Here is a 13,379-nt window from a genome sequence, read left to right on the forward strand (position 1 = left end):
TTCCTATAAGTAGATATCCGCAATTTAGTAAGTAGATTGAACAATTTTAGGCTTTAGCACAAAACTATTCTATGAAAAATTGTGATGGTTTTCAATCCTTTGGTATTTGGATGGTTTACCTACCCCCTAACAGGTATAAAATATAAATATAGCTGCACATGTTAATTGTTAAACAGTATCTAGTTTTTACCTGATTGCGTCAGAAGGAACCCTCCTAATAAATAAAATAAACCTAATAAAGTAGGTAGGTACCTTTGTCCGGGCCTAAAATGTGTATGTACTTGTTAGTATTTATAAATTTTTGAAATGTACAGGTGGGATAACCGAACGGGGCGCGCGGGAGATCGCGCAATGACGTTTCGTATCGTATCTCCTCTCCGGCCGGCCGGCCAGTCCGCCGCGCGGCGTTGTACCGAGTGTTTGTGAGGTTACGTCGCTTCGCGCGCCCGACCGTCTACCGCATTTAGAACTGACCCGTGAACATACACAAATACCACACACCTGTGAACAAAAACTCTACAGTGCTCCCCTTACAGTGAACTGAACAAACTGTGTGTCAAAGTGTCCAAAGAAAACAATCTTTCTAACCATCTCCGTAAGCCGAACCTCGTTGCGTGAGTACCTATCTAAAGTTATTTTAACTGTACTTTCCATGCTTTGCCATGCCGGTTCTTAGATGTCTATAGAGGTATTCGCAGAAAAAAAACCTGTTTGCGATCCGAATGATTGGCCACATCGGATATTTTGTGGAAAACGACGATCTAGGTCGTATTTCGAATGAAACCTGGCCGATTTTGATGCGGAGTTGCGGACAGAATGATTAGAAACGACGAGCTGCTCTTAGAAATGGTCGGCTTTCTGCTTTGCATCCGAGCGGAGCCAGTTTTTTCGCTCATTATCTTCGTTTCTGTTTTATTTTGCTATTCAGTTGGTAGCTTGTCAGAAATGCCTACTGCGGTTAGCAAGTTTAGAAACGAAATTTTGATTACAACAAAATTTCACTGTAAACCACGGAAGAGATGTGCTCTGTACAACAAACTGACGTGTTGATGCTGTTCGCTCACACAATCGTGCAGTTCTAATGTGTTTTGTTGAAAACACCTGTCCACTTTCACAAAATGCTTTGTTTGCTTCTCTCAAATCTCAATCAGCTGAAGTTTAAAAGGTAGGTAGCCAGGTTACCTACTTACAAAGCAACACTAGGTGTGTAGGCTGGTTCTCAGTAATATAGGCACCTACCTAGGACTTGAATGGATACCTACTTAGAAGTTGCGTGCCACACGGCATAATGCATGTCTAATAAGAAATCATTAACTTAAAAGTGGGTATGAAATATTAATATTGCTATCCCACGATATCAAACAATTCCATCGATGATTCTGTGAGAATTTATCTAGGTAAATAGGTACCTACTTGCCTTATTACAAAGGGGAATTACAAACGAAATTTCCCTACACCTCAGGCTACATTAAAAAATAAAAACATCACCTGTAGTAATTCACAATCATAGGTAAGTAGGTATTATATTTACCTACCATAGTAATGCAACAAGAAATTCGTCTTTACGTGCATTTAGGTAACTCTGCGTCAAAACAAAATTAAACAGTCTTAACTATTTGGGTTTAACTACATGAAATATTCACGTTACATTACACAAGTTCGAATCCGGTCTTACGTCCGTTTACCACTAAAACTCCAACGACCTTGCACACACTAAGATCACATTTGAAATTATTATTTAAATTTTTATTTGAAGACATGTTGCATGTATGCAATATTTACCGTACATTAATTTACCAAATAAGTAGGTATATTAATAATTAACAATTTAGAAATCTTAGGCTGAGTTGCACCACCCAAATTTGACTGTAGGTAACTATGACGATAACCGGTGTTTTTTGTATGGAGTTTGACAGATATTTGACGTTTGTCTCAGTTAAAGTAAGATGGTGCAATCCAGCCTTAGAAAATAGGTAGAACAAAACAAAAACAGATCACAGATTCTAATTCTTAGGTAGGTAGGTATTTAGTTACCTCACGTCACCATATTTGTAGTTAACCAACAGCTCCATAGTAGAAAGGTTAAAGCCCAGAAAATTCAATTAGTAATTAATACATTTATGGGGCAAAAGCGTTTTAACAGCTCACAATGTCAATTGATTGGCTGTGTCAACTAATTCTATTGATATCAAGATGGTAAGGGTCATTTTTGACTCCAGAAGTCCAGATACTTCTTTCATACGAAAGGAAACCTGTTATTTGTACACAGAAGTTAATTCTAGCGTGTTTATTAATACCCACACGTACGAACATGTGAGAGGTTAATTGGATTAAACAAAACGTTAATCTTGGCGCCCTCCTTACGAATGCCAAGTTGGTAAATCCGCCAGGAAATCAATAAAGTACCTACAAACATATTCGGAAAAGATCGCGCATCGCTACTCGCAAACAAACCGGTAGAATGCAGTCTTTTTAGGGAGATGGATGGATAAACCTGGGCGCAGACCACCAACTTTTAGTTGGCCGATAGTTAGGTCGGGCTTTTAATCAGTATGGAGATGTATGAAAGTGCGCACATTACATCGATTTGGTATCGGCCGATTCTTCATACAAATCAGAATTGGGCCCAACTATATCGGCCGACTAAAAGTCGATGCTCTGCGCCTAGGCTAAAGCTATATTTTACATTGTTATCATTGAAGGATTGAAGAGTACACAAATAGGTTTCATAATAACAATGTGGATCCTTCCTTCATCAGCCAATGGCGCGATGAGAGTGATGAGTTCACATCAACATTCACGCACGCGCTGGTTTGGCTGAAGCTTAATAAACCACAGTATGGCTGGTTTTAGTGTCACGCGGACTGTCAGTGCGGCTCCGCACAGCCGATCTGTATGAACTGCTAGGGAGCGAGCGGTTCCTCCGGACCGCATTACTCTAAAACGCTCCCCAGAATCTCATACCTACAGAACGGCCGTGCGGAGCGGGTCCGCACCGGACGGTCCGCGTGACACTAAAACCAGCCTATATTGTGCTTTTTTAAACATAACCCACCACCTTGTCAAAAATCCCAATTCTTCCAACCTACGGAATCGCTTTTCCTCCACAAGGGACACTACTGTATTCATTCTTTGTTGTGTTGAAAATTAAGTCGAAGAATAAAATAAGGTGTCGACGAGAACTGTCAAACAATGCCAAGTAAACGTGGGAAAACAATTCGATGACCTGTTTCTTGGCAATAAGGTTTATTTTGAGGTTAAGGTCACCCTTTGACTTTCGTCTGCTTTCTCAGTAAATATTGTGAAAATCTGGATTTATTTAAAAACATGTACAACTTCTACAATGAAGTATATGTATTTACTTGGTTTACTAATAAGAGATGTATTTTCGAAGCTTCTATGGTTCCTGGATTTTAAAATTTTTAGAAACTAAATGAGAAGAATCGTTTTTTTTTCTTTCTATATATTTTTTTTATAATCTGTACAGTTATTTCAGACTATTACCACCAAATACTAATTTTACGTTTCTATTTTATTTTTTGTTTGCGAACTGTAAATGGAACTTAATAAGTCAACCTATAATAAAAACAAGCTTCACTGAACTCAACCATTACCAAAAGTAAAAAAGAAATGTCTATCAGATTAATCGGGCGATTAGAGAATTATTATTAAACAAAGTTATCGTGTTGAAACGCAATTATAACAATACCTTGACGTTCGCTAATCGGTACCTTTCCACAATCCAAAGTTATCTAACCCGTAACTATTTGGTTACGGTTAGGGTTGTCACTGAAATCTGAAAAATCGGAAAGATTCTCAATTAACAGTTACTTATCATCTATACTTAGAAGTTCTTTATCATCTTTGTCACCATTTCAGCCACAGAACGTCCACTGCTGAACATCGACCTTCCTCAATGATTTCCAGATTAGCCGATTAGATGCGGCCTGAATCTTACGGAATCTCATCCAAAAGAGGATTTGGAAAACAACCCGAAGGACTAAAAAAAGTCAAAGAATACACTTATTGTTAATTAAATCAGGAAGAAGCACACTGTCTTATTTGATTTAAATAGCCATGCCATAACGTTCAAGAAATAATTATAATCGGGATTGGAGCTCATTTTATCGTCCGCCTAGCAACAGTGGCAACCCTACAATTTACAGTTACGTAAATATCTAATTACTTGCAAATCATATCGTCTGTCACTTCCTCGAAATAATCAAGGCACTATTAAAATGACCCGTTCGTTGTAGCTTTAGAGATTAAAATTGGATAAGTGAGATCGGTTTTGCGGTCCGATCGACTGTATCGAAATTCTTTAACCGTTTAGTAAAGGTATTGATTATGTTATTATACCTAGAAGAATAATCATGTAACGTTTTTTAAATTATTGCTTAAATATCGACGGGTCTGGTGATTATAAGTTTAACACACTGACATTTCGTATTTGAAAACCTTCAATGCAGTTTGCTTCTAAATAACAAAGCTGACTGTGTGAGTGTACCGAACTGTTACGTACATACCTTTTGGCTAAAAAACTTAATAAAGACGGACTCATCAACATTGACTGGTCTAATGTGAAGTAAGATAAAAAAACGAAAGAGTGGTTATTTATTTTAAACTTTTAAAGGCATTTGAAATCCAATTCGCATAGTATCTTCACGAATCAGAATTTCTAATAGTTGTAGGTAATAGGGATGTTTCCTGGGTCAAAAACCAAGAGTTTTAATTAGTCCGTCAGTTAACTTATCAAAAAATACTCTACACGTATTTTTCTCTTTTTTAAACTAATGAAATTTAAAGAGATAAAGTGCGCCAAAGTTCATAAGAAGAGGCCCGTGACGTCAATGCGTGCATAAAAGTGCCGCACGTTGTGACGTCGTGCGGAACTTCAACGCACCATAACTATGTAATTATTTGTTAGATTGACAAATAAAAATATATGTGTCCAATATTTTTTGATATTAAACATGACAGACTAAAAAAATTTTTTTTAGGAAACTAGCCTATTGTTTCGCATGCGAAATGGGAACCGAATACTTAAAATATACACGTCTATATTTACATTTTTTTAAAAGCAATTTGTATAGCACAATTTACTAATAGTCCCGTTAGCCCCTCGTGGTAAGCTAAATAAGCTTGTGTTACGAGTGGGCTCACCACAATAGTCGAGCGGCGGTGGGATTCGAACCCGCGTTCCTCGGATCTAGAGTCGGCCAGTCCGACCCATTCACCGTTCGGCTATCGTGTCTATAAATCGTATAAAATCGTGGCATTAATTATTGTAAACACTGAATAGAACTGAAAACCTGAATCGGACAATTGTGTAACAGTTTCAGTTACGAATTTCACGATGTGCAAAAAACCAAACGTCTCGCCTTGACACGGTATGCCAAGTGGCTGACTTGGGCAACTCGATAAGTGCTATGACCATTTTAGGGTTGTGAGATCTAGGCGACCTAGGTGTTTCAAAAGTTGAAATGAAACCTTCGGTGTTTAACGTTATAGTGGTAATTAATTGGGTTTTGTGGATAACATGTGCGCGGATTTTTCTCTTACTGAGCTTTTGGCTAAGTTTACTAAATTTTATGTAAATAGTTTCAGGTTTAAGCGTGAAAAGAATAACTGACAGAGTTAACTTCGTGTTTTTAATATCAGCAATTTTTTCAGCAAATTTGTATTGAACAAATGCCTAAATAGTCCCCCTCTAAATGTTTGTGATAAAGGTACCTGATAAAGGTAGCAGGAAGGCGCTGGATGCAGGCCGCTACCAAACCGTGCGATGTGGAAGTCATTGGGGGAGGCCTATGTTCAGCAGTGGACGTCCTGTGGCTGAAATGATGATGAAATGTTTGTGATGGGAGCGAGTTCATCACCATAATAAAACAACGAGGAGTTCGAAGTCGAACCAGTGCAACGTACCTCGGATTTCGAGTCGGCTAGTCAGCAGACATTGATATGGGCTGTTGTCGCTTCAATTGTATTAATATTCTACATTTTTTTTTATCCACAACGAGGAAGCTCTTGGCATGTATCTCACCTAATGGTAAGTGATGATCAGGCCGAAGGTGGAAGCGAGTTTCACACGGAATCCTCAAATACGGAGGAACTGGCTATCTTACCTCTAACTGCCGGAACACAACAATGCTGTTAACATTGTTGTTATGGCGACAGACTTAGGTAAGATGGTGATAGCTAGCCAGGCGGACTTAGGACAAGCCCTACCGCCAACCAAACCGAACAGAAAAATCTGCCCCTACTGGGAATCGAACCCGGGACCTGCGTCTGAAGCAGGTGGTCTTACCACTAGACTACAGAGGCGGTTTAAAAAAAACTTAATATTCATTGCTCCTTTTCCATCCACCAAATAAACACTCTGTCTCTTCATCACGCATATGAATTTGATAGCTGCATACAAGTTAAGACTGATTATTCAGTGCTTAACAAAACGAAAACTTAGGGTGAGTTGCACCATCTAACTTTGACCGTAACTATAACGATAACCGGTGTTTTTTGCATGGAGTTTGACAGATTTTTGACCTTTGTCAAAGTTAAAGTAAGATGGTGCAACCCAGCCTTAGGGTGCTTGAAAGTAACTATAAAGTCATTATGTAGTTATTGTCCAAGGTAAATATGGTCATTTGTATTGTCACCGCCGTTAATTTACTTGAATGTGCAGCCAATCACGCTAAGAGAACGGATTGGTAGTTGTCACCTGTGGTAAAGTCAGCAAAAAAGGCGCGGAAACGAGAAAATTCATTTTATTTTCCAGTCGGTTTTTTGAAGGCTGTTAAACAGAAGAAATTATTTTAATCGTTGACTTGCCCGTATACAAAATCGCCGACCGTATTTTGCGTTTTTGCCAAAAAAATTATTAATATTATATTTAGTCAACAGCACATAGACTATACAATTTTTGTTGTAACATAGCACCTATTACGATGTCATAAGTCTTTATTATCGTCTGTTCATTGAAAATGCTCAAAGAACCAATCTATTTCATATTACATTATTTTCGTAAATGTTCATTAAAAATGGGTCCAATCTATTACAACTCAATAATTCAAATTCAGTCCAATCTATTGTTGTCTCATTTGCAATACAATGACTGGATGTTTTATCCTTTTATTATATTTTTTGTTGCATTTTTTGCTGACCGTACCGCGACCTTGCACTGCTCTTGAAACTCGAAAGGTAATCTCTTATCAGTAGACTAGCTCACATGCCTTAGTTTAGTCGCGGTTATTAAACAAGTTGCTATGCTTATTTAAAAATTAAAATAGCCATTCAGTGTGCTTACCATGAGTTTTCGTTAGGTGTGCTCGCTAGCGACTGCGTAAAAAAATGACATTAATTATTTGACGTATTGTGCAGCGCCCCTAGCGGCTACTTTTAAGAAATAAAATCTTCATAGATTATTTTGACGTATACTCGCTAGCGAGCGCACCTAACGTAAACTCATGGCAACCACACTGGTGTTGGTATTCAGTCGAAAACACAGCGAAATATCGCATTTCCCTAGTGTATTTTGAATTGTATCCCAAGTAACACAAAACACAATTATAAGAAGCGTACAACAGCATGAACCTACGTGCAGAGCAGTATATGAGCAGCATATGTAGCACTATATCAGCCGTATAAAAGTCTATAAGTGTCTTATAAGCGCAATTTGGGCCCCAAATAATACGGCTTTGAGCATTATTAAATATTATTAGTGCTGCTAACCAGCGCTTATAATGTTATTGAAGACAGACATTAGTAAAGTTGTTAGACAGCATATTCTAATGTAAAAAGCATTTTATTAGATGTTAGTACAGCTTTGAAACAGCTTTCAGAATTACAATGCCAAAGTTACGTTTTATTCTAAGGCTGAACGTTTTATTTTGTTTGTTTGAAAGTATTCGAAAAAACTTATCGCATTTTATTGTTCGATTTGATTATTTTTCGTTTAGAGTATTGCAGTGCAATGGTGTTGTGAGGAGTTGTTTTAATGTCTTTATTTAAAATAATTTATCATAAGGTAAGTATCATATTTTTTTGTTTCAAGAATGAAAATGAGCTGGGAGTATTAGTCTTATGTGAAAATATATATATGTTTGTGGTTTATAATTCACGCGCCCTCACAGAAATCCTTTTTTTAATAAAATAGGGACAAATTTAGAATCGACATATGACACTTTTTGTGATTTTTTTAACGATTTGATTAATTTTAACTTATAAAATTGCTTCTATCGATACTCCGCTTGTAAGAAAAGGATAATAAGTAGTATTTCATGCATATGTGTATTATAATTTTATTTTCTATGTTAGAGAAAACAGAAAGCAAATGGCGTCAGATAATATTAATGTTTTAAACTTTCAACTAGTGTCTTTTAATGTTGTCAGTCTTATTATAGTAAAAAGAAAATGGTTAAGTCATTCAACCTACATATAAAATATCTAAGTGATATCTTTAGCATTACTGTAACACTTTTTAGGTATTTTTTTCGCGGAGCGACGATCGACCTATCTCACCTCCCCAATGGTCGAAGCGCGACTGACGTTAACCGAATAGAACGCTGTGATTGGTTGTTGGTGTTCGGTTTAACGGCAATCTTGTATTATTACTCAAAATTTTAGGTACCTAAAATCGTGTGACCAACGTATTTCGCTTTCTCAATTCAAAATAATTATAAGAAGATATTTTTTTGACTATTGTGTGGAAAGTATATTTAATTACGATGATTTTAGTATATGCTACACACAAATTGAATGAAAATTGTGAATGCAGTAACCAAATGTTTCATTGCAACCGAAGGTGTGACACGATGAGAACGCGAAAAATGACCCCGTTTTTTATGGTTTCATGTGATTTTTTCGTATTATTTTTGCTTCTATTACGATAAAATTTATTTTGTATGTAGCTAAATAGATATTTAATCATCTGATTTCAAAGTTATTGTTCTATCTTATACCGTTTATGAACTATTATTGTGTGACCATCAAATTTGAGTGTAAATGAGAAGTACCCGAATATAATCATACGGCTCGTGGTTTTATGGCCAAATTATGACCTAAAGTAATAAAATATTTTTTTTATTTATCTAAATAGTGCTAAAAGCTTTAAAGTAACAATAAAATAAGAAGATAACAGAGCTAAAACTTTAGTAAATGTTTGGCTAATGCTGAGCAGTAAATAAGCATAAGAAAAGATCATAAAAATGCGTTCAATCTGTAAAATGTGTTAATATATCTGAATGCACTATAGAATATTTCGACAACGTTTATTTAATGCATTAGGTTTTCTTATCTACTAATATACGGTTTTAACCTTTGTGTTAGTGTAAATGCTGTTAAAGGTGCTGTATATTAAAAGTAATTAATGTTTTAGTATGATTATAAGCCAATTAACTTAATTTTTTAGACCATATAATAGCTTCATGCATTGTACATTTTACCGCATTCTACTCAAAAGCATTTAAACTAAGTCAAAACTGATTTAAAGTGATAGTCTGACTTTAAAACGTAAATCAATCTTAACTTCAGTGAATATACAGCTTGCGTGTTACTTGGGATGCTCTTAAGGAGCCTCTACATGTCTCATAATCTTTTTACCCTACCAGCGCTTCGAGACCAACATTTGGCAAGTGCTGAGAAGAAGCGCCGCAACAAACTCAGTCACCACTGTCTGCCGGTTAATATAAATAAATAGAAATAGTAGTAGTAGGTACATTCGATTCAGGAGCAGTTCACTGAATTTACCATGCATTCTTGTATGGTGTATCATAAGAATGGGTATACAAGATTGCGTGGTATATTAAACAAGGTAGTGACGTGCTAATATCTAGACTTACATATTAAGNTACGGTTTTAACCTTTGTGTTAGTGTAAATGCTGTTAAAGGTGCTGTATATTAAAAGTAATTAATGTTTTAGTATGATTATAAGCCAATTAACTTAATTTTTTAGACCATATAATAGCTTCATGCATTGTAAATTTTACCGCATTCTACTCAAAAGCATTTAAACTAAGTCAAAACTGATTTAAAGTGATAGTCTGACTTTAAAACGTAAATCAATCTTAACTTCAGTGAATATACAGCTTGCGTGTTACTTGGGATGCCCTCTGTATTAATTAACATGCTTTAGGGCTCAAAATATTTTAGTAAATATTTATGCATTTGTGGTAGCTTGAGTGCTTCCGACTACACAAAGCTATCTTGGCCAGTGTGTTCTAAACACTTAGGTTAACTATTTTTTTTCTTTTCCTTCTTTGGTAGATTTATGGTTCATCAAAATTGTTGTATTGAGCATATGAAATTAGCACTATTTAATCTTAATAAAAAAAAGTAAGTACTTCTTACCAATTAATGTTTAAAAGTATTTCTTTGCTTTTTCTTGTTTTACATACTATGTAAATATGGCGAATGTTTCATCATGGGTCCAAAAGTTGCAAAAATCCGTTCGATCATTCACCGTTACTCCAATCTGGCGAACGAGAACAATAAAAAACCGGATTATCAGAAGATATTAAAATCGGCCTACAGATTCGCCATATTTTGCCCAAAACACAATAAAGCTTGAAAAATTGGCCGGTTTCCTTAACATTTTGGGATTTAGCTTGAAAAGTAATAATTAATGATAATTCTGATTTGATACGCTTAAAAAGTCATCAGACACATTTTGTTGACCTGGATACGACCCTTTCTTTTAATTTTAAGAATTCACTAGCAAAAACTTAATAATCCCCAAATACAAACTTTCTAAAAGCACTATTTGCCCGTTTAAAATAATAAAATCAAAGAAGAATTTTTGGGTCTTTTTTAAGTATCTACTTACAGATAAAAAATTTTTCGTTTAGTGGTGTCAACTGCCTAAAAGAACCCACCAATATTCTAGTCTCAACAACTACTTGTTGGCAGCTCTATTAGCTCTTATCGACTAGTTTTTACGATATGAAAGATGCATTCGCCGACCTGAATTCGCCTCTGTATTTAATTCTCCGATTGATAGTGCCGTCATCGAAATTCAAATATCGATATTAATCGATACGCTTCCTCTTATTAATTGACGGTTATGGCTGGGCGTTGGTGATTTATCTCTTCGTATAGTTTGATATTCTCGTATGGCAATCATTCATATTTTTAAAACACCATACATACAGTGTCAAAGCATTAATAACAGCTTTTTGGGGCCATTTATTTCCGACTTTTGCAAAGGTCTGCCATGCCTTGTTGACAAGGTAGTTCTTACAGACGAAAATTAAGTGGTAGCTCTCCCAATACCACATAATATATTTAATTACTACTTGCAACGTCTTTCAAAGATTTTTGAAGTACTAATTTTACTAGACTCATTTACATCGATACTTATTCTTTCTCATTCGATCTCAGTAGGAAAATGATACTTTGAGATTGAACGATGGAAGAATGGGAACGTATTCACTGACCAATAATTCTACATTCACTACATTTTAAGTCCTTATTTCTAATTTGATCCACAAGGGAAAGCCTAAGTATAGCCTTCGTCAAAGATAAAAGCACCCCTCTAGTCCTAAGACTAAGGCCCAGAACAGACGGTGAAACGCAACTGCAACGAAACTGCAACTGTTACTTTTGAGTTGCATCTAAGTTTCTGCCATAGCGTCCGTTGAGAGACCACACATGACGCGACCAGTTTGAAACTTTCAGTTTCATTCATCAGAATCATCAGAAAGTTGCAGTTTCGTTGCAGTTGCGTTTCACCGTCTGTTCTGGGCCTAAAAGTGCAGATTTATAGTAGGTTAATTTATTGTTGTGAGTTATCACAGCTGGTAGGTTTCTGTAATCGTTACTCCACATCTAAATACATTAACAATGGCAATATCAATTTCCAAAGATCGGCCTATAAAGTAAAGTAAGGTAATAATAATAATTTATGGGGATATTATTATGGACTTTGCTTAATGCCTGTGTTTTGTATCTTTCTAAAGAGATTTGTCAAAGACATGGCAACTAAGCAAAATAGGACGATGTTGCTAGGAGCAGTTAAAAAACCGTGGAATTTATTAAACTATCGAATCTTGTTAGTGTGATGAGCAACCGATCGTTATCGAAATCTAGTGGGGGCCTACCCATACTACGTCTTCCAAACCATCATGTTCTTGCTACTTAAAGCTAGTGGACCTACAGCTTTCTTCCATATAATGCTTGCCCTTAATTAATTAAACACGATCAATTGGGTTCAAAAGTATGCTTTGCATGTAGGCCTTAGCAAGAAATTCGACTTCGGCTAAACCGATATTTCACCTCTGAAATAATGGCGTGGGCGGTACTTAACTCCGGGAAAGAGGACAATGGCCATGGAATTGATCCTTACCATAATTCGATATGCCACACGGCTATAAGCAAAAAATTGCATCATTATCCAGCTGCGAATGCGCTAAATTGCGCGAATTCGGCACGAATACTTAAAAAAGGAAAAACATGAATTTGAAAGTCAAAAATAGATGCCAATTAAACTTTAGTTCCTAAATCTAACCACCATTACTAATAATGAGTACTTAATAACAAATGCGGCGGTAAAAAGACTTGAAATACTTTTCTGCGACACTGAACATACCGAGTCTAAATCACTTTACCAATACCAATTAAAAAAGACTCCTGTCCCATCATGATAGAACATACTTTCGCTCGAGTTAAGCGGAGATAAGAGTGAGCAGAAAATATTGTCCTCGATTCATAAGTGATTTATTAGTAGCTACCGGATATTTAATACCGTGGTATTATATCAGAAGCGGTGATTATTAGGAAAGTTCTATAGCCATTGCTTGTTGGGGAATGCGTTCAGCTATAAGATTTTAGATGACTGATCGCGAAATAAAAGAAAATCGAAGCAGGCTTTGTTTTTTCCATGGAGATTAGGTGTAGATGCCTTGACTGATCGCAAAATAATAGAAATTCGTAGCGCATTTGTATTTTTACATGGAGATTATGGTCTCATGAGTGTCGATGAGTTGCATATTTTGCGCATTGATTACTGATAAACCGAGTAGAAAACTTCGGGATAGTTCCTTCTGCTGACTTTTGCGACTAGTCGGCATCTTACTTCTAGTTGCCTGATAGCCCCACTATTAGGGGAATAGTTTTACGATTCCGATCCCAAAGGTGCCTGTTGACATCACTGTCTCTCTGTCAGTGGACTGTATCAACTGTATGTCACGCACCTGAGAAAATTTATATTTGCTCGTTTTTGTGCGTCTTTTCAAGGTTCAATCTTATACGACAGTACGGAACTCTTCGAATGTGTATTTGATACCCTAGTCGATTTTTACCATGAGTTCGACTTTCGTAGCTTCTGCATAGACGATCATATCTCCATAATAACGTATCATTTCCAAATCACCATACATTTTCTGAA

The 13,379-nt window shown here is 36.2% G+C and overlaps 1 long non-coding RNA gene across 1 annotated transcript in view; it reads left to right on the forward strand.

Moving 5' to 3' along the window:
* Window positions 1-384: 384 nt before the first annotated feature.
* The window catches only part of LOC114355458 (uncharacterized), a 68,229-nt gene continuing 55,234 nt past the window's right edge, over window positions 385-13,379 (forward strand). Inside the window, exon 1 of the long non-coding RNA XR_003656108.1 lies at window positions 385-614. This is a non-coding gene — a long non-coding RNA (uncharacterized LOC114355458). The remainder of the gene's footprint in view (window positions 615-13,379) is intronic.

Source organism: Ostrinia furnacalis, unplaced genomic scaffold (genome assembly GCF_004193835.3).
Source record: "Ostrinia furnacalis isolate ACB-3 unplaced genomic scaffold, ASM419383v2 OfSCF2409, whole genome shotgun sequence".
In the NCBI taxonomy this organism is placed as follows: domain Eukaryota; kingdom Metazoa; phylum Arthropoda; class Insecta; order Lepidoptera; family Crambidae; genus Ostrinia; species Ostrinia furnacalis.